This window comes from Zingiber officinale, chromosome 1B (genome assembly GCF_018446385.1).
Source record: "Zingiber officinale cultivar Zhangliang chromosome 1B, Zo_v1.1, whole genome shotgun sequence".
NCBI classification, from domain to species: domain Eukaryota; kingdom Viridiplantae; phylum Streptophyta; class Magnoliopsida; order Zingiberales; family Zingiberaceae; genus Zingiber; species Zingiber officinale.
This window is the reverse complement of record NC_055986.1, coordinates 53,913,495-53,937,498: the sequence shown is the minus strand read 5'-3', so window position 1 is coordinate 53,937,498 and position 24,004 is coordinate 53,913,495. Positions and strand designations below refer to the sequence as shown.

Sequence of the window (24,004 nt, the reverse complement as noted above, 5' to 3'; positions counted from 1 at the left end):
TTAAGCTTATAGTGCAGATTTTTATGTAGGTTTATAGTGCAGATTTTAATTAAGCTTATAATGCAGATTTTTATGTAAGCTTATAGTGCAGATTTTAATTAAGCTTATAGTGCAGATTTTTAATTAAGCTTATAGTGCAGATTTTAATTAAGCTTATAGTGCAGATTTTAATTAAGCTTATAGTGCAGATTTTTAATTAAGCTTATAGTGCAGATTTTTATTTAAGCTTTTAGTACAGATTTTAATTAAGCCTATAGTGCAGATTTCAATTAAGCTTATAGTGCAGATTTTTATGTAAGCTTATAGTACAGATTTTAATTAAGCTTGTAGTGCAGATTTCTTAGAGCTTAAAATGCAGCTTTCTTTAGAGTAGATTTCTTTAGAGCTTGTAGTGCAAATTTCTTAAGAGCTTATGGTGCAGATTTCTTTAAAGTTTATAGTGCAGATTTTTTGTGGAACTTGTAGTGCAGATTTTTTATGGAATTTATAGTGCAGATTTTTGGTGGAACTTGTAGTGCAGATTTTTTGTGGAACTTATAGTGCAGTTTTTAAAGAAAAAGATTATAGTGCAGTTTGGTTAAGTATTATAGTGCAGAATTTATGTTTGCATAGTATGCAGAAATAGTGTAGCATAGAATGCATAATCTTGATTAGTATAGTATGCAGAATTTTGATTAGCATAGTATGCAGATTTTTGTTAATGCATTTCAAAGTTAGAATTTATTTAAACATTTCAGTTTTTAAAGAAGCATTCTTTTATTAGAGGTATTAACAAGTATAAGAAAGATAAAGAAAAGAAAGAAAAAGGTCAAGGCCTTAAGTAGATCCCAAAATCAAGACTTTAAGGATTTTGGCACACAAGGTGCTCGTTAAAATGCCAAGGCATTTAAAGAAGAAGTAATTAAGATAAATCAACTTATAAATCAGTATTTTACTTTTATCAGTGGCACTGTGCTGGACTCTCAGTTGTCCTTGGGTTGGGCTCCCATAGTCGTCCCTAGGTTTAGATAACCTAGTATGCTGGACTCTCAGTTGTCCTTGGGTTGGGCTCCCATAGTCGTCCCTAGGTTCAGATAACCTAATAAACCCTACTAGATTCGGGACTAGCTACCTCGGGTCTAGTTAGGGATGCGCACATAGCAAGTACAGTTGCCGGGTCCAAGAGAAGTTGATTATTATTTTGAAGTATTAAAGTATAAGTTTTTAAACAAGTAAAACAAGTTTCACATAAGTTTAAAATCCAGCAAGTTTAGTTTTCTTTTATGCTAGCATGTTTGTTTAGATTTGCTTTACATGTTTAGCATTCCAATATGTTTTGTTTCCTTTGCTGTTAGATGAGTATGAGTAGTATTTCTTTCTGAGCATTCAGTTTTAGACTTCTTCCAGTTACATGCATATTCGAGTTTTGTGAGTTAGATAGCGCTTACTAAGCAATTTTGCTTATAGTTGCATTTTCCTCTTACTGCAGATAGAGCAAAGGAAAAGTTATAGCAAAGGAAGGTGACAAGGAGGTGCGGATGGATGTGTGATGCCTGGACTATAGAAGCCTTGGGACCTAGTTCAGAAATTTATTAAGATTGCTATGTATTTAGACTATTGAAATTGTTTATTTAGTCTTCCGCTACCAGTTAATTGCATGTTTTAAATTTTTGAGAGTTTTAAGTATAGATATTTTCATGCGAACAATTTTAGTTAAAGTATAATTAGTAGTCAAATAGCGCTCCGCCCTCACAGACCAGTAGTGAGGAGGGTGGAGTGTTACATAAAAGAGGCCCATGTTAGTATTAGCCCTTAAAACCAATTATGAGAGGATTGACAAGAGAACTTTTGTATCATATTTCATTAATAAAAGACAAAATTTATGGTTATTATATGTATTTCAAACCTGTGCCAGATGAATAAGTATAATAATATCCTAGGGTAGGAGGTTCTAGTCTATAGCATATCAATTGGTTGAATTGATAGTGGGTGGCTGTAAAGAACACTACTCTTTAACTATTTCTAGTCAAACATTAATATACAAGGATAATATTAATACATTGAGACTAGCATGAAGATCAACTGATGACTTAATCTCACAAGTCAAGGATACATGATATCAACTTGACACATGGGTATATATTAAAGAATATGTACTGAATAATATGAGTATCATGAACTTTCTCATAATGACTATTGGTATGAATAGTCCTTAGACCAGAAGTCACTATGGTTCCCTATATAGGAGTTGTGCACTTTAGTATTGGCAAACGCCACCTGTAACAAGGTGGACTATAAATTGATCACTGGGTATACAATAAGTTATGTAGAGGTATGTAAGTGATGTAGATGGGATCAATCCATTACATATGACGGAAGAGATATCTGTGAGCCCCTTGATTAAATAAGACTAATAAAATGCATAGTCGTGCTCAAATAAGTAAATATGAGATATTGAGCTCATTTGGTTAAATGAGTCTACTTGGAGATCAAAAAACACAAAGATTGATAAAAAGATGACACAGTCTATGCCTTATTGATCAATCTAAATATCATGGATAGAAGGACCAAGTCATAAAAAATAATAGACATAAAAAGGTTAGGTCGGATCTTGACATTCTCGTCATTGGATAACAATGATGCATTGTTAGATGTCACTCATTGCTTATGGTATCTAACATGCTATTTTAGAGACATTGCCAACATTACGAGAACCTATTGGGTCGCACACAGAACATGTTAATTTGGAGATAAGTTTATTTTAGTTTGACTAAAATATGATGGACCCTAAGATTATAGGGTTAAGTCTAATCCAAATGTAACTCATTAAGTTAGACTCAAATGAATTTGGATTAGACTGCTTATTAGGTTAATAGCTTATTGGGTTAATGGTTAATTTAATATATTAACATCCAACCTACTAAAGAAGATTAATGTCCATTAATAGAGATTAATGGAGTATAAAAAGGGAGACCAAAAGGTCTAAACTATTTGTATTCATTGGATTGAGTACAAAAGCCATTTGTAAAAGTAACTTTTAGGTGAAGTAATATTTTTGGTAAAGTAACCTTTTTGTGAAGTATCCTTATGTAGGTGAAGTAACATTGTGAGTTATGGTCATCCATTTGTTGCTTCTTCTTCCTCTTCTTCTCTTGGCCAAAAAAAACAACCTTAGGTAATCGCTAGCACGACGAAGGTTGTGTTGGAACCCAAAGATTATTTTGATGTGATCAACCAAGTTAGGTTAGGTCCTGTGGTGTTTTTAACATTGTGTCTAAGTGTGCATGAGCTTCGGAGCACAGGAAATCAAGCAAAAAACACAGCTAGCGAGAAGGACAGCATGGAAGAGAGCCGACGGGCTCGGTGTGTCCGAGGGACAAGGTGCTGCAGAAGAGTACGCGAGCGGACGAAAAGGAAGCGCGCTGCGTTTTCGATAGACGAGAAGCCGGAGCGAAAGGTTGCTCGAGAAGACCGATATTGGGTTCGGGTGAGCCTTATTTCGGTTAGCCGAAATTACCCAAGCGAGCAGAGCCGGAGCGGAAGACCCGGACCGAGGCGAGCAGCACCGGAGCAGAGGGCCCGAATCGAAAGTCAACTATGTTGACTTTAGTGGTCCGGGCGCACGGACCTAATCGGGCGCTCGTACCAGTCCGTGCCCGAAGCGATTCCGGCCGCTCGGAACCCGACTTTGACCGGATCGCTTTTGACCGCGATCCGTTGCGAAGGGGATAAAACTTTATCCCCCTCCAAGCGCCTAGAACGCTTCCAGGCGCTCCGACCAAGTCTATAAATACAGCCTTGTTCTAGAAGCTTTTCAATTCATCAAGAAAACACTGTAACAACACTTGTGCGCTCTTCTTTTAGTTTAGCTTCTCATTTCTGTGCTTACACTGTTATAAAAGAGGCTTCTCCGCCTGAAGGAGAATTTAGTGCGATCATCTTCCTTGGATTAACAACCTCCCCGGTTGTAACCAAGTAAACTCCGGTGTCTCTTTTCTTTTAAGTTCAGTCTTTAATTATTTATGCAAGTGTTATCTTAAAAAGTCTAAGAAGGGTATCTCTTTTATTTGTGTAGGGCTATTCAACCCCTCCGACAACCGGCCACCAACGGTCCCCAGCCAGGACGCTTCAGGAGGACTAACCGCCGATCAAAGCAAAGACGATGACCGGACCTAGCATATACCCATCAAAATTCGATGGGGAGTTCGCTAACTGGAAAAAGCGAATGCAGGTATTTTTTAAAACTAATTTCGATTTACTTCTAATAATGGAATTCGATTTTATAGCACCGGAAGGTAAGGAAAAATGTCAGTGGACGAAAAAGGAGCAGGCCGACTACGTGGCAAACGACAAAGCAGAGTTCCATCTGCTGAACGTCCTTCCGCCACAAGAAGTCAACCAGATCGACAACTACGATTCAGCGAAGGAACTTTGGGAAAAGTTCCTTAAGCTATACGAAGAGATGTCCGAAGCTAAGCTCGCGAGACGGGACTTACTTCGCAACCAGTTGACCAACCTACGGCTTGAAGAAGATTAGACAATTGCGCATCTTCACTCGAGAATTAAGGAGTCCATCACTGGACTATCGAATCTCGGAGAAAAGGTAAGTAACCGAGATTCGCTAAGGTACGCGTTAAATGCATTCCCTAGGAATACGAAATGGACTTCACTAGTAGATGTTTTTTATATCTCTAAGGACTTAGAAAATATTACTTTAGAAGAATTATTTTCTACGTTTGAAGTGCATGAATCAAGATGTGCAAGTACGAAGGAGCCGAAGCACAACATCGCCCTCAAGGCAGCGAGAGACGAGCATGAGTCAGAATCTTCTCTCAATGACGAGTAAATGGTAATGATGGTAAGGCGCTTTAAAAAGTTATTTAATTCATGTAAAACTAACCATCCTCAGGCTAGAAAGAAAATGACGATCAGATGCTACGACTACAACGAACAAAGGCACGTCAAAGACAATTGTCCCAAGCTAAGGAACAAAGACAAGGACAAAGGAAAGAAGTCTGTCCAAACAAAAAAGTTCAAGACACTAAAAGCGACGTGGGACGATACGTCGTCCGAATCGGAAGTCGAGGCTTTCTCCGGACTTGCATTAATGGCAAGTTATCAAGACGATGACTACGATTCAAGCTCGTCCGAAATGAGCATCGAGAGCATCGATAAAGCGGGAGCTACGTCGGAAGAGCAACAGTTCAAGGGGAGTCACGGATAACGAGATCGACAAGGTAAGTCAGGTACGATCTCTTCCTCTCGATAAATTATTTAAGTTTGTTAAAATATTAACTAAAAATTGCTGCAAATTAGAAAAAGAGATTAAAAATTTAAAATTAATTCTAGTTAAATCTTGCCCATTAGAAGACTTTAACAAAGTAAAATTAGAAAATGATAATTTGCAAAAAGAAATAAATAACTTAAAAAATCTTGCATGCTCATCTAATACAAGTCTTAGAAAATTCAATAATCTAAATTGGTATTTTAGATATCACAAGGGACAAATTAGAAATATTTCAAAGAAATATGCCCATAAGAAATATCTAATTAATCCAGTTGGCCGGAATCTATATTGGGTTCCGAAATCTTGTCTAACTTAAACCTTAATTAGACTTAGCGCTTTCAGTGAGAAAATTAAATATTTAATTTCTTTATGAGGCTTTGTCTAGAAAGTGGTTGTTGCTCCAATAACCAAGAAGGTCTAGTGCCTCACCACTGCCTGAAAGCCAAGTATTGAAATAAAATATTTAATTGACTAACTGATAAAACATTAAATTGAAATGAGATAATGCTTTAAAAGGGTTACTCAATTTTTTAAATTTGCCAAAAATATTTTTTCTTTTGCAAAAACTTAGAAAAATATCTCAAAAATATTTTTGCAAAATGTCTAACTTAGATTTTTTGTTTGGAAAAGTTTTTTTGCTTGAATTTGTTTTCTCTTAGAAAATTCTCAAAAAAAAAAAAATTTAGTTGGTCAAAAATATTTTTTCGGGAAATTTTTTACTTAAATTTTTTTTTAAAGGTTTCTAGAATTATTGCAAATTTTTTGTGATAACAAAATAATTTTCAAAGTTTTTTTTAGTACCCTTAGATTTTTCTTGGTACCCCATTTTTTATGTGATCAAAGGGGGAGAAGGAAAAGATTAAGTCTAGGGGGAGGTAGATGACAATCTTTTATTTTTGGACTTTATTGCAGAATTTATTATTTTAATTTTATGTTTTTTAACCTTAGCTTAACTTGGGTTGCTCACATTAAAAAGAGGGAGATTGTTGAAATCCCAAGGTTGTTTTAATGTGATCAACCAAGTTAGGCTAGGTCCTGTGGTATTTTTAACCTTGTGTCTAAGTGTGCAGGAGCTTAGAAGCACAGGAAGTCGAGCAAAAGACGCAGCTACAGCCTCTTTCCTCGCCCAAACAGCCCACTACAGCCTCCCTCACCAAAACAACCCTAAATCAACAACCCTCTTCCTCCCTCACCAGACCAACCTCCTTCCTTCCTCACGAAATCTGCCCAGCGCAGCCCCTTCCTACTACCTCATGAAATCTACCCAACACAGCCCCCGAAATCTGCCCAGCACAGCCCCCGAAATCTACCCAGTATCTCCAACTCCTCACAAAATTTGCCCAACATCCCCAGCCCCCTTCTTCCTTCACGAAATATGTTCAATATCTCCAGCCCTTCACAAAACCTGCCTAGCATCCCCAGCCCGCTTCTTCCCTCACGAAATCTGCCCAACATCTCCAGCCGCCAATCTTCCTCCTCCTTGCTCTTCGACCAACCCTCTTCCATCGAAAATTCCATCGTCCCAATTTCCCATCAAGAAGTTAATAAAAACATTATCAAAGCATGGAATCAAATCCATGAACTATCAAATCCGGAAATCAACTTCAACTCTACATGTTAGGATCCTTATGATGGAGTAAATAACAAAAACAAAACCTTATTAAAATGTGCAAAATACATCAAAATATCATCATAAAATCCATAGGGTGCAGTAAATTCAAAATTAACAAAAGAGAACTTGCCTTGGTGTTTTACGTATGGGAAAATCCCCGCGAGACATAAACATCCATATCAGCACGAGTAGTGGTGGTGGCAGGTGGTTCAGAAATGAGTTGCTCTAGGACGGAGAGTTTTCTTGCTTGCTTAAGGACAATACTTAAGTTTATGTACCAGTCCAGGAAATTAGCTCCATTGAGCTTGCCCTTCTTATTAAAGGACAAATCGCAGAGAGTATTCGACATATTTGATGGCATGGTGATCTACAATATGAAATGCCGAAATAAGTATCATATCTAAATGACCTTTAGTTAAATGATTCTCCCACTGAATTGTAAAGCTTGGTAGTCATGCATGTGGGCAACCGTAGTTTACGCACACTTCTAGCTCCATACCCAAAAACAATGGCATTCAAGTGGTACAAAATTCATATCATACGTCATCTTGAGTTAGATTTAGCTAATCGCCCAAGACTTGTATAATTTAGGTAGGCAACCTTTACCGATTACATCATATGCAACTCTTGTACAGTTAGGTGAACAAGATTATTTGTTCGTTTGCCCATCTTTAAGGAGTTGTGTATTTTGGTATCAGAAACTGTATTTTGGTATCAGAAACGTCACATATAACAAGATGGACTAGAAAGTCGATCACTAAGTATGCAATAAGTTATACAGAAGGATGTGAGTAATGTAGATAGGATCTATCCCTTCCATATGACAGAAGTGATATCTATGGACCCTTTGATTAAGTAGGACACAAATACATGGTCATGCTCAAATTAGTCAATATGAGATATTGAGCTTATTTAATTTAGTGTGTCTACATAGGAATCAAGAAACACGGATTGATAAAAGGATAACACGGTCTATGCCTCACCGATATTGAAGATAGAAGAACTGAGTTATACAAGATAATAGATACGGATAAGTTAGGCCGGATCTCGACATTCTCGTTATTAGGGTAGCAATGATGCAATACTAGATGTCACTCATTGTTTATATATCTAAAGTGGTTTTAGATATATTGTCAACGTTACAAGAGTCTATTGGGTCACACATAAAGAACATGTTGGTTTGAATATGAGTTTATTTAAGTTTGACTAAAATAGTAAGGATCTTAAGAATAATGGATTATAATCCAAAGTGTTGGTGTCATCTTTGTAATGATTAGCACTAGTGCTAGTGGGAATTATGAGATGATTAAGCTTATTAGGTTAATGGTTAATCTAATATGCCAAAATCCAACTCATTAAAGATAATTAATAGAGATTAATTATGCATTGAAGAGGAAAGGTAAAAACCCTTAGTATTCATTGGATGAATATAAAAAGTCTCTTTTGAATGAAATTGTCATGGGTGACTCCTGATCTTCTTCTTCCTCCTCTTCTTGCTCTTGACCGAATCACTTGTGTGCCTAGCACCACGAAGGTGGTTCTTCTCCGAAGGCTAAGTTCGTGTGACGAACGAAGGACGTATTCGTGTGGATACCGTAGAGATGCGGACATTCTAATCGCGTTGAGATTAGCATTTGAATCCAAGTTACTGTCAGGAGTACCGATCACACATCAAAGATAACTATTCTATCTAACAAAGTAGGAAAACATGGTATACAATATTCACAAGGATATGGAGGGATCATTTTTCCACTGTGTTATGTATTGTTTTATACATAAAACGTAGGGAAAGACGACCTTTAAGTGTTTAGACGAGGTTCTTCCTCTCTCTTCTAAAGTTACTAGGGTTTGGATGGGGATATAGGAAGGTCAACGGCTTCAAGGGTGAGAGGAGGGGAAAAATAAAACTTGCATTTAAAAGGGTAAGCCGGGCGGACATTCTAATCGCGTTGAGATTAGCATTTGAATCCAAGTTACTGTCAGGAGTACCGATCCCACATCAAAGATAACTATTCTATCTAACAAAGTAGGAAAACATGGTATACAATATTCACAAGGATATGGAGGGATCATTTTTCCACTGTGTTATGTATTGTTTTATACATAAAACGTAGGGAAAGACGACCTTTAAGTGTTTAGACGAGGTTCTTCCTCTCTCTTCTAAAGTTACTAGGGTTTGGATGGGGATATAGGAAGGTCAACGGCTTCAAGGGTGAGAGGAGGGGAAAAATAAAACTTGCATTTAAAAGGGTAAGCCGGGTAGGGTTGTTAACAAATCGGATCAGATTCATTAACCTATTAATACATTAATTACTTAAACCCTTTAGTATTAAACCATAACATAAATTTTGATTTGTACTGATTTTTTTTTTAAAAATGCTATAACCCCCCCCCCCCCCCCCCCCAAATGAATTCCATCCTCAAAATTTTAAAAACTTACCGAACAACTCTAGGTAACGGTTCCTCATGTCTGACTCGATCTCTAAAGCAGTCTCCTTGTCAGAGTGATTCAACTATTTTACTTTGATCATATTGATCGTCCTCCGTAGCTTCATCTCCTGTTTCTCTAAAATATGCACTGACTTCTCCTCGTAAGCCAGATCTAGTGCAAGTTGCAACGGCTCATAGTTCAGGATGTACACAGGATTTGACCATGTACTTCCTTAGCATCGATACGTGGAACACATTGTGCACCCCAGCAATATTCAACGGTAAAGTCACTCTGTATGTCACTGTTCCCACTCTGTCTAGGATATCAAAAGGTCTAATGAATCTGGGACAGCTTGCGGATCGCATAATGCCCTTCAGGGGTGCTATTTTCATGAAGACGTGGTCACCAACGGTGAACTCGAGATCTCTTCTTCTCTTATCAGCATACTTTTCTATCGGCTCTGCGCAGTTTTCATCCTGTCTCGGATTCTAACTACTAAATCTATAGTATGCCAAACAATTTCAAGTTGAATCTCAGTCCTTTCTTCGACTTCATCCCAATGAATAGGTGATTGACATTTCCTTCCCTAGAATATCTTATAAGAGTCATTCCTATAGACGACTGATAACTGTTGTTTTAGATAAACTCGACCAGAGGTAGCTTCTGTTCCCAACTTCTTGAGAAGTCAATCACACAAGCTCGCAATAAGTCCTATAAAATTTGTATCACCCGTTCTGCCTATCCATCTGTTTGAGGATGAAAAGTTATACTGAACGATAACTTGGTTCCCATAGCAGCATATGGACTCTTTCAGAAGGATGAAGTAAACCTCGGATCTACACTATAGAAATTGGGATTCCGTGCAGTCTGACTATCTCTTGAAGGTACAGCTCCACGTACTATGTCATAGTGAAAGTTATTTTTACTAGTAGAAAGTGTACTGATTTAGTGAGATGATCAACGAGTACCCAAATAGCATTGAAGCCTCTTACTGTCCTTTGTAAACCCATAACGAAATCCATTGTAATGTTCTTCCACTTCCACTCGGGAATAGAAAGTGTACATCTTAGTACTCCCTGGGTGGAACACTTCAACTCTAAGAGAATCAACATTAGGAACCTAAAGTCGGCTTCTGTATTGTAATACCATCCTCAACCAAGTACGACCTCCGACCTTAGACTCATCCCTCTGTCTCCATTTATGTAACTGCTCATCTGTTGACTGCCCATCACGTACTGTACTGCCAGGATAGATAAGTTAGGAGCTTCGCCCTTAGCATACACCTCAAGGTCAAAGCATCTGTAACTACATTAGCTTTCCCACGGCAGTAGTTAATATTGTAATCGTAGTCCTTCACCAGCTTCAGCCATCGTCTCTGCCTCATATTCATCTCCTTCTGAGTGAAGAAATACCTAAGACTCTTGTAACCAGTATAGATTTTGCACTTTTCGCCATATAAGTAGTGTTTCCAAATCTTCATGACAAAAACAACAACTGCTAGCTCGAGGTCATGAGTCAAATAATTCTTTTCATGCACCTTCAATTGCCTAGATGCATATGCAATAACTCGATCAAGTTGCATTAATACTGCACCCAAACCTAGATTCGAAGCATCAGTGTATACAACATATTCTTCCTGCCCTGATGGCATAGCGAAAACTGGTGTTGTAGTAAGTGTTGCTTCAATTTCTTAAAGCTAACCTAACAATCGGATCTCCATATAAACCTGGAATTCTTCTTTGTCAAAGGACTTGCAACTGCAATGGAGGAAAAACCCTTGATGAATTTGCGAAAATAGCCAGCTAAGCCTAAGAAACTGCATATCTCAATTGTATTTCTAGGCACTGACCATTCCCTGATGGCCTTGACCTTAGTCGGATCAACCTCTACTCCTTCCCTCAAAATGATGTGGCCTAAGAATGTCACCTTCTCCTACCAGAATTCACGCTTGCTGAACTTAGCAAACAATTTTCGATCCTGCAATATCTGTAGCGCCGTCCTCGAGTGTTGCATGTGCTCCTCCACACTCTTCAAGTAGATCAGGATACCATCTATGAATACAACAATGAACTAGTCCAGATATGACTAAAATATCCGATTCATGAGGTCCATGAAGACCGTTGGGGCATCTGCACTCTGATGAATGGCATTACAAGAATTCATAATGTCCATAACGAGCCCTAAAAGTTATCTTATGCACATCTGCTTCCTACACCATCAACTGATGATATCTCGATCGAAGATCGATCTTCGAGAATACTGAAGTTCCTTGCAACTGATCAAATAAATTTTTGATCTTTGGCAATGGGTATTTATTCTTCACTGTTACTCTGTTCAACTATCAATAGTCGATATAGAGTCTCATGCTTCCGTCTTTCTTCTTCACAAAAAACACTGGGAGAAACTAGGGCGAATGAATCTCTTATCTAGCAAAGTCTGAAGTTGGACTTTCAGTTCTTTCATTTCTACATGTGCTAGGCGATATGGTGCCTTAGAGATCGGCATTGACCCTGTTATCAACTCAATGGAAAACTCCACCTCTCTTTCAGGTGGAATGTCAGAAACATCATCAGAAAATACACTGGGAAAGTCTCTAACCACATCCGCTTCTTCAATTGATTGGCTAGCCCTATCCGGAACGGAAATGATGTTGGCTAGGAATCCCTAACAACCTCTATGCAAAAGCTCCCTCGCACGAGTACAAGAGATCATGTGCGGCCTCTGCCGTTCCAGGCTGCCTCAAAGATAAATAGTCCCTCGTTGGGTGGTCGGATAGATACAAACCTCTGCCGGAAATCAATCGAAGCTCCCATATAGGGTTAACCAGTCCATGCCCAAAATAATGTTGAACTCCAGTATTGGCAACACAATAAGGGTTTGCTTGCATGATATTCTTCTGCAATTGGAGCTTCACATCTTTCACTAAACGAATAGATAACATCACTTCTCCCAAGGGCATCGTAACCCAAAATCCCAATTCTATACTCCCCGGTAAGATTCCCTACCGCTTCATAAAGAATTTGGATATAAACGAGTGTGTAGCTCCAGAATCTAGCAAGGCATAAGTGGTAACGCCCACTATAATTATCCTACCTTGACAACAATACCATCATATCCGGCATAAAAATTCTTAACCTACTACATAACATTCTTGAAAATCCTCCTTCAAATTGTGAGCCTAATTTAGTACATACAAATCAATAAAATTTGATCCTAAGCCATCATAAGTTCCAAATCTTACTCCCTAATAATTCTAAAATTTTGGAATATACAACCTAACCACTCATCAATCCGAGTTTACCTTGATGATAATCCTTGCATTTGAACATAGCACTCCAAATAATATGGCAATATAAAGTGCTGAATTTAACTAAAATACCTGTGATAAGCGTATTGTCTGGCTCTGCCTGCTCGATATGCATCGCAAAAACCTGACCAGTCGCAGGTTGCCGGGCACCCAGTAGCTTTGTGTCCGTCTTCCCCACATTTGAAGTACTTACTAGATCCCCACATGCACTTACCAAAATGATGAGAGTTGCACGCCTTGCAAAGGGTTTGTCACCTGATTTTGGGGCATATCTGCCTTCAGAGGTTGTTGTTTCTGCTATCTTTGAGGCCTTTGTGATCCTGCAAACAACTTCTTGTTCTGTGGATGCTGCCTCTTTCTCTGCATCTTAAAATCGATATCCTAGTGCTTGCTCTGCCCAGAAGACCCTGGTAATAGCAACAGAGTACTCCCCGAGTCTGCCATCAGGAAGTCACGACGAATACTAGGTCGCAACCCGTCCAAGAAGTGTCTTAATTTTTCCTAAGCATCATTGGTGATTAAAGGCACAAAGTGACACCTCCTGTTGAACTTCCGGATGTACTCAACAGCGGATATATCTCCCTGTCGGAGGCCCATGAACTCTCTCTTTACTCGCGCCCACACATCTGTTGTGACTCTCGTAGAATATCTTCTTGAACCCCTCCCAAATCAAGGTGTTTAGGTCGACTGACTTCTCTACTCCTTCCCACCACAAAGAGGCATCCTCCTTCAGCAAATAGGTAGTACAACGCACCTTATCTGCATCTGTCATATCCATAAACTTGAATATTACTTCTAAAGATCTAATCCATCCCTCCACCACGAATGGGTCTGCCAGAGAAATTCTTGAAGTCCATCCTCTTGAAGCGCCCATAAACCGCTTCCGGTCAAACCCTGCGAGCAGCTTCAGCGTGCTACTCTAATAATCGCGTCATATCTTCTAGCATACGAGTGCTAGCGTCTAGGGGTGGAGGGGGAGGTGTTTGAAGCCCTCAATCCCCAATGTCAAGCAATGGTGGTGCCTCTTCATGCCTCTGCTCTCCATTCCTCCTATTCCTCTTTACATACCGGTCGGTGGCATCTCTATTCACGGTCGAAAACAAGCACATAATTTGCATATATTTATTTATGTATATTATTATTATTATTATTATTATTATTATTATTATTATTATTATTATTATTATTATTAAGGGCATATCAGTTAAATTCTTAAATTCCTCAATGTAAGCAATAAAATAAAAAAAATTAAAAAATTAAAAAATATATAATTTTAAACTTACATACTTGGGCTTGCTTCACGAGTTTCTCACACCTGGCAGTAAACACATCCCTTACAAGAACGACCGCACTGATACTAAATGAAACCAGGGTATGAAATGTCGTTCCGTGTCGCTTGGTACGGATGGTTTTTATTGTTCCGCCGAGTGGCCGAAACTGACACGGGAGGCGTCCCCGTCTCAGCGGCACCGGAGGAGACGCTGGCCGCCTCCCTCGACGCCGGAGGAGACGCAGGACGACTCCGGCGGCGCCTCACGACACCTTCGACACCGAAGGTGTCGTGCGCGACGCCTTCTACGGCACCGAAAGCGTCCGGCAGGTTCGTCGGACGCTTCCGGCGAACCTTCCGGTGCCACCGGACGCCCCCCGCAGGATCGCCCGCGATGATCGTGGGCGATCTTACATACGCAGGTTTTTTCCTTTTTTAATAATTATTTATTTTATTTAATTAATTTAAACAATTTCTAAGGAGGATGTGTAATATTTCAAAGAGACTTTTATAAACCCTAATTAAATTATCCTAATAAAATATAAAAAATATATATTTAAAATTAAAAAAAATTAAATAAATTTTATTAATTAATATTCTGAAAAAATAATGTTTTAAATTTTATTTAAAAATTTTAAAAAATATATAATAATTCTTATTTATATTTTAATATAATTTTTATTATTTTAAATTTTTTTAAAAATTCTAATAAATTATATTTATATTCTGATATTTTTTTTATTTTTAAAAATTTTTTTACTTGATTTTTTTACTATTTAAAATATATATATTATTTAATTAATAATTAATTAAATGAATAAATAGTTAACTTATATAATTATTATTAATATAAAGTAATATCTTGTATTAATTTATTATTATTATTATTATTATATTATTATAGATACTTTCATTTTAATTTGAATTATTGATATATCAATTCTATTTAAATATAATTATTTTTTCTAACAATATTAAATTATTCAATAATTGAGAACTTATAATAAATCAATATATAACTTATTTTTATATACACAATAAACATATTTATCTTATAATTACTATAGATAAATAAAAATACCGAAACTGTATCGGCATGACACGATACGATACCGAAACCGTATCGTTCCGGTCTGAGACCGAAACCTCGGCACGGGTCAAAATTTTAAACCTTGAATGAAACATCCTGCACCTTTCTATATGTATTTCACAAACCTCGTTATACTAACATTAAAGAGACTCAAATTAAATAAAACAACTCCAACTAATAATGCATTACAAACTGGTTAAACTTGAAACCAAAACAAATTTGAGTTTGAACATCATAATAGTGAATAAAATCTTCAAAAGAACGGAGAGTGGAACTAACTAATGAGATGATATCAAAACAGATAACTCAACTCCGACTAGAGGACCCAACTCCTAATGCCAGTAGAAAAGTAGACTAATCAAAGAAGCCCTCGGGTGTGCACTGTCAGGTACAAGAAGGCTCATCCGCCAAGTTCTTCTATCTCCTCATTACCTGCACCATATGGATCTAGTGAATCTAAAAACATAGCAAGTTCAACCGTTATATAAATAACATCTATTCGCTTTTAAGCGAAATATTTGATAAATTACCATGTTAAATATCAACGGAGAATAACTTCTAACTTCAGTTTCATGAACCTCCAAACTACCCTAAATTAACATTCAATTTTGAACCTTCGTTATCTTTTATTTTACTCGTAAGATTCGTAAATTACAATAATTCTGATCATCAAGTGTAGCTCCTTTATACCTTAACCTCTAATCGTTTATCCAAACATTTATCCTAGTACTAGGTTGGTATGGATTACCGGACCCTTCTTAGCCCGGATTCCCTAACCCCTCTGTTTTGGTAAGGTTCACCAGATCCTTTTTAAGCTGGATTGGTAAGGTTCATTGGACCCTTCTTAAACCAGATTCCCTAACCCCTCTAGTAAGGTTCATCGAACTCTTCTTAAGTTGGATTCCCAAACCCATCACATAAATACATACAGATCACATTATTAAACAAAACATTTTCACTTTTCATGCATAGAAAGTTATTACAAAATGAATAAGATAGTTCACTTAACATGCTAAAACAACCAGTTAAACTTTTGTGCATCACACCTTGCTAATAGTTATGATAATAAAATTCACGGTGCTAATACACGAAAAGTAAATAAAAACAAAAATTATTATTTTAAGGACTCTGCTCCGTGCTCTCCCATTCATCCCTTTTCGGATGCTAAACCTCACCTCGTGACTCCCACTCTAACCCTTCCTTCCTCACCCAAACAGCCCGCTACAGCCTCTCACCAGAATAGCCCCAAATCAACAGCCCTCTTCCTCCCTCACCCGACCAACCTCCTTCCTCCCTCACAAAATATGCCCAGCGCAGTCCCTTCCTCCCTCATGAAATCTGCCCAACACAACCCCCAAAATCTGCCTAGCATAGCCCCCTTCCTTCCTCACGAAATCTGCCCAGCACAAGCCCTGAAATCTACCCAACACAGCCCCCTTCCTTCCCTCACGAAATCTGCCCAGTATCTCCAGCCCCTCACAAAATCTGCCCAGCATCCCCAGCCCCCTTCCTACCACATGAAATATGCCCAGTATCTCCAGCCCCTCACAAAATCTACCCAGCATCCCCAGCCCCCTTCTTACTTCACGAAATCTGTCCAGTATCTCCAGCCCTTCACAAAATCTATCCAACATCCCCAGCCCCCTTCTTCCTTGATGAAATCTGCCCAGCATCTCCAGCCGCCAATCCTCCTCCTCCTCCATGCTCTTTGACCAGCCTCTTCCACCGAAAATTCCAACGTCCCGATTTCTAGTCAAGAAGTCGATAAAACATTATCAAAGCATCATAATGGTTGAGAATCAAATCCATGAATCAAGGTTTAAAATTTCGACCCGTGCCGAGGTTTCGGTCCAAGACCGGAACGACACGATTTCGGTATCGTATCGTGCCGTGCCGATACAGTTTCGGTAATTTTATTAAACATTAAATCAGTAAAAAATATAAAATAATTAAAATATTATATAAGAATATAAATTTGATTTAATAGAATTTTTATAAAAAATTTTAATTTTTTTTAGAATTTTAAATAATTTAGAATTTTTAAAAATTTTAAAATAGTAAAAATAATTTCAGAATATTATTTAAGAAAATTGATTATTTTTTAAAAAAATTTAAATATATTTTTTTATATTTTATTGGGATAATTTAATTAGGGTTTATGAAAGCCTCTTTAAAATATCACGATTAAATGGGAATTGTTTAATTTATTTAAATTGTAATTTTGCACAGTGTCCCCTGCCTGCGACCCGCAACCTAGCGCCCACGCCTGCGACGCCTCCGACGGCGTCCAGCGGCACCGTTGGAGTCCGGCGACGATTCCAGCAACGCCAGAAGCGTCAGTGACGTTTTTGGCGTCACAGGAGACGTCGCGTTGCGACGCCTCCGGCGCCTGCGACGCGCTTCAGGCGCTGCGAACCTTCCGACGACGTTCCTCCTGGTGCGACGATTTCTGGTGCGCACGCGACTCCTCCTAACGCGAGATGCACGACGCGACGAAATCGTCGCTCGTCCGGTGCCGGTTTCAATGCGCGGGTGGAACAGTAAGTTTCGCCCGGCACGGAACGAAATTTTTTTCTATGCCATAACTATCAAATCCAAAAATCAACTTCAAATCTACATGTTAGGATCCTTATGATATACTAAATAACAAAAACAAAACCTTGTTAAAACGTGCAAAATACATCAAAATATCATAATAAAATTCATAGGGTGCAGTAAATTCAAAATCAACAAAAGAGAACTTGCCTTGGTGTTTTACGTATGGGAGATCACCCGCGAGACGTAGGAAAAGGCGACCTTAAGCATTTCGACGAGGTTCTTCTTCTATCTCTTCCAAAGTTGCTAGGGTTTGGATGGAGGTATGGGGAGGCCAACGGCTTCAAAGGTGAGGGGAGGGGGAAAATAAAACTTGCATTTAAAAGGGTACACCGGGTCGGGTTGCTAGCAAATCGGATCAGATTCGTTAACCTAGTAATACATTAATTACTTAAACCCTTTAGTATTAAACCATAACAAAAATCATGGTTTGTTTTAGTGAACCGGTTTTTTTTTAAACGCTACAGTATCTACACATGGTAAAGATGTTGAGGCAACCCTATGCTCAGCCGCAACTTTGACAACTCCTAAAAAGGGTACTCATACACCTAAAACATTTATAAGCAACAAAACAATATTTATAAACAAAAACACAATCACAACAATTAGAGATAAAGAAAAAAATCTAGCCAAATAATAATTTTAAAATTTATTAGGTTGGTCACACTACCTCAACTTGTAACAGTGTGAAGCCATTACAACAATTAAGTGACAAAACAATAATTTTCATGATGATTATACAACTAAGCAAAACTTAAAACAACAAGAAGTAAAGAATTGATTTACATTTAAAGGGGATACCTCTGAAAGTGCTTTTCTAATGCAGGAACTTTGAGCATCAATCAACAATTTGATGGCTTCAACAAGCGATATGCCAAGCTTCCAACAACCTAGATTGTTTAATATGGTAGAAAAAGAAGTGTTATTGGGTTCTAATTTTTAAACCAAAAGGATAATTCTTTATAATATAATCTTTGCAACGGAATAGTCCAAATGTCCATAAATGGTAACTAAGATCCTGGTCTTGTTTTCCCATAAGGGAACCGATCATAATAACTTTAGAGAACTTGGAGAATGAATGCAATTTTCATAGAGAAATAGTTTGGAATGATGAATTGCAAAGAATACCAATGCATAAAAATTTAACTATAAGTGTGATCAAACTAGTTGACAAGACTTGGGCAGTAGATGCTTTATTGCGCAGAGCGCTCCAATTGTTGGTAGTTCATCTTGGATTGACATTTCTGAAATATTATGAAAGGGAAAGTTGATTAGAGAATAAGAAATTGATTTTCTTCTAGTGGATGAGGATGATGATGAAGGTTTTTTTTGCATGATATGCATTCTACCATGGTTGAAAGATATGATAAGCCAGGCAATTAACAAAAAAGAGAGCTTACAACATTGCTATTAAAGGCTTCAAGAAAGGTTCAGCTTGGATTTTAGTATATTGAAGTTGATTATCTACCTACTTCTCCCAAATATTTAAGCGGTTAGGAAACAGATCGACTGCTATATCTATATTCCTAAATCTGTCCCTTTCAAGTACGACTAGATTTGATTAAGAAAATCCTTCATGCGAATAGATCAGCTAATATTTTTGACACAAGAAGATTTGAATCTTACACCTCTTGCTTGGACCCCATGTTAAAGGGTTGCTAGGAAAAGGACTAATTTAAATATTTAAATCCTTTAGAGTATTATTAACATAACATTGGTGTATGAAGATTGTTCTTTATGACCTGGGGCAAATATATGTTTCTGGTAAAAAAATAATTGGCTGCTGTAGGCAGCCTTACGATGAATCATTTCCAAGTTGGGCTATTTTAGCAATTATGCTTTCCTACGATAACTACATCAAGTGCATTTCAAAAATCTAAGTAATTTAGGAGTTCTATTTTCACAAAATTGTAATGCATAACTTATTTTACAAATATTAAAAGGGTTCAAATTGAAAACCTAAGTGTCAAATAGTTCAAGAATTAATTAGTGAATCATGAAAATAATTGTTTTTATTGTTTGGTAAGTTTATTATCTCATGACTTTTCTTTTAATAAAAATATCTTTTCGAACCATGTTTGGATGCATTGCTTCACAAAATACATTTTGTAATTGGAAAGAGCTGGTTCCTTTATGCAATACTATACATGTTACCACTTGACAAGAATAACTCAGAAACCATAATCAGATTCTGTTGTTGTTTCCCGATTCACAGTGAAACAAAAAATGAGCACTATTGTCCTGAAAGAAGGCATAATGACTACAATTTTTGTTTACAACTAATTGAAGCCCTAGTACGACTATTTAATATGCTGCCACTTGCAAGATCATTTGAAGCCCTAGTACTAATATTGTACTTTACCAGTTGCCTTCAGTTTTATCAGATTAACACAAAATAAGTGTTCTGATTTAGATCATGTTACATGTTAGACAAGTCCATAACGTCCTTCCTTCGGATTTAATGAGATTAAATATTGTATGAAGAGTGAAGACCATATCTTACAAGCTTCACTGCATGAACCAGTTTCATCAATGATTAGGTCATTTTGTGATATCATGCCCATCATCGAAGTCAAAGGTGAAGTTATTTAGATCTAAAATTTGATACAAAAACTATCTTTAGAAGTAACCAATAGTAAAAGAATGTTCTAATTTAAAATTAAACTCACATTCAAGAAGGCAAGCGCACAAATCATTAAGGTATACTGAATCACAATCACAAGGAAACAATGTTGAATTTCATTATAAGTCTGAAAATAGAAAATATACTGATTTAACTTCTAGAGTTCGAATACATCGAATACAAAAGGTTCCATGTTAAATAAATGAAACAAAAAAAGAAATTGAATAAGAAAGTTGTATTCCTTATGAGAAAGTAACAAATTTATTAGCAACCATTAGATAGCATTCTTATATAATTTCTGAGTGTTGAATCTTTAAGGCATGTGATTTATCAAGAAGTATCATGCAACAGAAATTCCAAACAAGAATTACGCTCTTTTTCAGCAGTATGATACTACTACTAATTAATCTATATTCTTGTAGCATTTCTGGGATCAGTTCTTCTAATAGGGGGTATGGGAGTTGTATTACTTACCAATCCTATTTATTCTGCTTTTTCATTGGGGTTGGTTCTTGTTTGTATATCTTTATTCTATATTTCATTGAACTCCTTTTTTGTGGCTGCTGCACAGCTTCTTATTTATGTGAGAGTCATAACTGTTTTAATTATATTTGCGGTAATGTTCATGAAGGGTTCCGAATATTCTAATGATTCATATTTTTGTACCATTAGATTTACCCTCCAAATAATTCCATACCATGTTGTATCTGATATAATAGTAATCAGTGAAAAAAAAATACTTTTACAAACCAGTGAAGTGACTCCATCTCCAGTTGTAGTCTTTGATGATATAATAGATTGCTTGCTTTCAAGTTTTTGAATTTGGCAAAATTAATGCAATGATATGCCAATTGCTAACATTGGCCAAAAATTGACAGGAAAGCTGATTCTCAAGATAGTAGTTGCAATCAATCAAAAAAGTTCTAGGTGGCCCAATCTGTTGCCTTGTATATTAAAACATACAATATTTACAGAAAGATACACATTTGTATATTTATAAAAATGTCCTTACTCAAGCTAAGGCAATTCAAAATAGAACACCAACTTGTTAAAAATATATTGAATTATAGGACCTCCATTACTAGTGTTATTGTCTAGCATTTAACTCATTGGAAGGATAAGATTCAAGTAGCTGATCTAAAATATTTAGGACAAACTCAGGTCCATGATGATGATAGAGCCTCTTAAAGACTAGCCTAGTAAATCCATCAACTGGTCACTAGAAGTAACAAGAGTTGTAATAATTTTCTTAGACTGGATTGTCTCCTCTCCATACATGAAAGACCAGATTGGAGACTGTCAATGATGGTCTCTAGTAATCATGATATAGCTCCATTGACTGTGTAATCAAACCTAAATGAGCAATCAGATATTTGAGCTAAATAAAATTACATATTGAACATCTTTACATTCTACATTTCCACTTGATTGGGCCATACATTCTGTTTTTTATTTTTCAATATGTTAGACTCACTCCCAAAACACAATACTTAATGGTGATCATCTATATCTAGGGAAATTTGCCAATGATATAAGTATAGGATATGATTTAGAGATTGTTTTCATAACAAGTAAATGAAATCCTTGCATGTATAAGCCATGATCATAGAAAAGAGTTTGGCTAACCGCATGATAAAGTTGATATCGGGTCTAGTAAGTGCAAGATTGTTCAATTTGCAACTATATCAAACATGACAATATCAAACATTATTGCAACATTAGATGAAAGCCTAATTGGCAATAAGCATAGATAGAATACCCAATCAGTTGTCAAATAGAAGAGCCAAGCATCACTGCAAGCTATATGACTTCGTTGATGAAAAAGTACAAAAAGATTCAAAAATAACCTGAGGTGATGAAGAAAGTGATGATTTATCTGTAAGCCTATCAAATAGCTTCTCATTCTCTTGGTGCAATTTCTTCACTCAAAACAAATTCAAATCAGGTTATTGGAACAAAGCAACACAATAAATTAAGAAGAAACCAATCTGAATTAGCATAAAGCATATTCCAAATGATAAATTCAAATATCAAATAATGCATCAAAAAATTGAACCCAGAGAAACTCTCGTCAACATTTATCCTATATAAACTGAAAAAAATTGTGATGTAAGCATGCGAAGTAAAACTGAGGACAATAAATTGAAATAGTTCAGAAACCTCAATAAAGGCATCCCTATTTGATGGTTCCTTTTCAAGTTTCTTCATGACCTGTGAAGAATCAGAAGAATCCTCTGTTACCTAAGCAGTAGAAAGAACTCCAGTGGACCTATTTCAAATGCGTTAGTTATACGGGCATCACTTGATTGTGGGGCCTCATTAAGTTGAGACTCAATCCCATTTAGTTTGTCCTACCGAGTGAAAACAAAGGCATTCAATCAAAAGCATCATTTTAGAAAATATGCAAAATTTCATCACAAACTTTTTAAGATTCTTGATCGGACAACTATGGAGAAAAAAGAAATGATACAACATTAACTAGTACTTGAAATTTCCAAAATGCTTATCTCCAAAAGTTCCTCATGCAAGACATGTAATACTAATGTCAACAGAAATAAAGGGGCCATCAAGGCTCAACAACTTCAAAGTTGTATCCAATGATATTTCTCTTCCAGTTATATACAACACTTAAACAATTACCATGACAAAAAACTCTTTGCAGGAAATCATTCAAAGATATAGTACCAAGTATTAATATAATATGGCCTACAAACAAAATTTGTTTTTCTTAGGTAAATTGTAAACTAAACTAAACCATTTTTAAGTTATTGCCATTACAGGGACAATGTGTGCTCAATTACGTCCTCATACTATATAAACAAAGAAAGTGAAATTAAATATAATATTTCAACAGAATAAAGTGGCATGAATACCAATGATGGCCACGAGTGTGTACCGCTGAAGATTTGTAGAAATTTTTCCCACAACAAATTTAAGAATACTAAGTGATCATTGATTCCAAGAAGCGTGAGTATAACTAATGAAGAAAAAAAGGAAAGCATCAAAGCATATAAAAGAAATTTGTGTTTTAAAACCAAGCCAGAAGTACTACATAACTTGAATAAATATGATGCATGATCAACAACTTATGATTTTCTAAAATTCTGGAAAAGGTGAGAATGGCATGATCGAGCCTTTGCTTGCATATTTCAGCATATCTCTGTAAAAGAAACAAACAAAAAAACCTAGTAGTTATAATCCAAAAGAAATTTAGGAAACAACAAGAGAATAACTATGCTGCTTGTGCTATTAAGAAAAAATACTTACAATAAATCAAGAGAGACTTCCAAAATAAAAACCAAGATGCAAATTTGATGACTGTTCGACTTATTTGTTCACCAAATTAAGGTTTTGATAACCATCAATTTTTTATTATTAAATTATGATTTTCTAGCATCACTCGTCATTGTATGTGGAGAAGGAAAAGGAAACTTAGAACTAGAGCAATGTAAGAGAACAAGAACAGTTTAATTGAGGAACCAACTTGTAAATATATGATGTACAATGGTCTTTTGTAAGTATGTCGTCATCGACATCTTAATAAAGTCGTGTTTATCCCGACTATTTGCAGTCAGCAAGATGAATATTATACCTAGAAACGACATCCTCATTCTCCTAGGTGATGCCCACCACCTCCTCTAAGAATCTTATGTAATGTAACGTCTTCATATCACAACACAATGCACAGATCAAGACATTAGTTGATTACAATTTTGTACTGAGTACCTTTCATCCAAAAGAATGTGAAATTCTTCCATAACTTACCACATTCCTATTCAACAACTCTTGTAAACCTTTCCACATAGTGCA

The 24,004-nt window shown here is 36.6% G+C and overlaps 1 long non-coding RNA gene across 5 annotated transcripts in view; it reads right to left on the bottom strand.

The window, feature by feature from the left end:
* The window catches only part of LOC122056726, a 50,424-nt gene that overhangs the window by 5,741 nt on the left and 20,679 nt on the right, over positions 1 to 24,004 (bottom strand). The window contains exons 1-6 of one of the 5 annotated variants that reach the window (XR_006133368.1): positions 23,787 to 23,861; positions 23,252 to 23,354; positions 22,355 to 22,405; positions 22,042 to 22,113; positions 18,373 to 18,815; positions 15,288 to 15,408 (exon numbers count right to left, since the gene is read on the bottom strand). This is a non-coding gene — a long non-coding RNA (uncharacterized LOC122056726). Of the gene's footprint in view, positions 1 to 15,287; positions 15,409 to 18,372; positions 18,816 to 22,041; positions 22,114 to 22,354; positions 22,406 to 23,251; positions 23,355 to 23,786; positions 23,862 to 24,004 lie in introns of those variants that run through there. The other 4 variants (XR_006133365.1, XR_006133367.1, XR_006133371.1 and 1 more) reach the window with 4 other exon arrangements.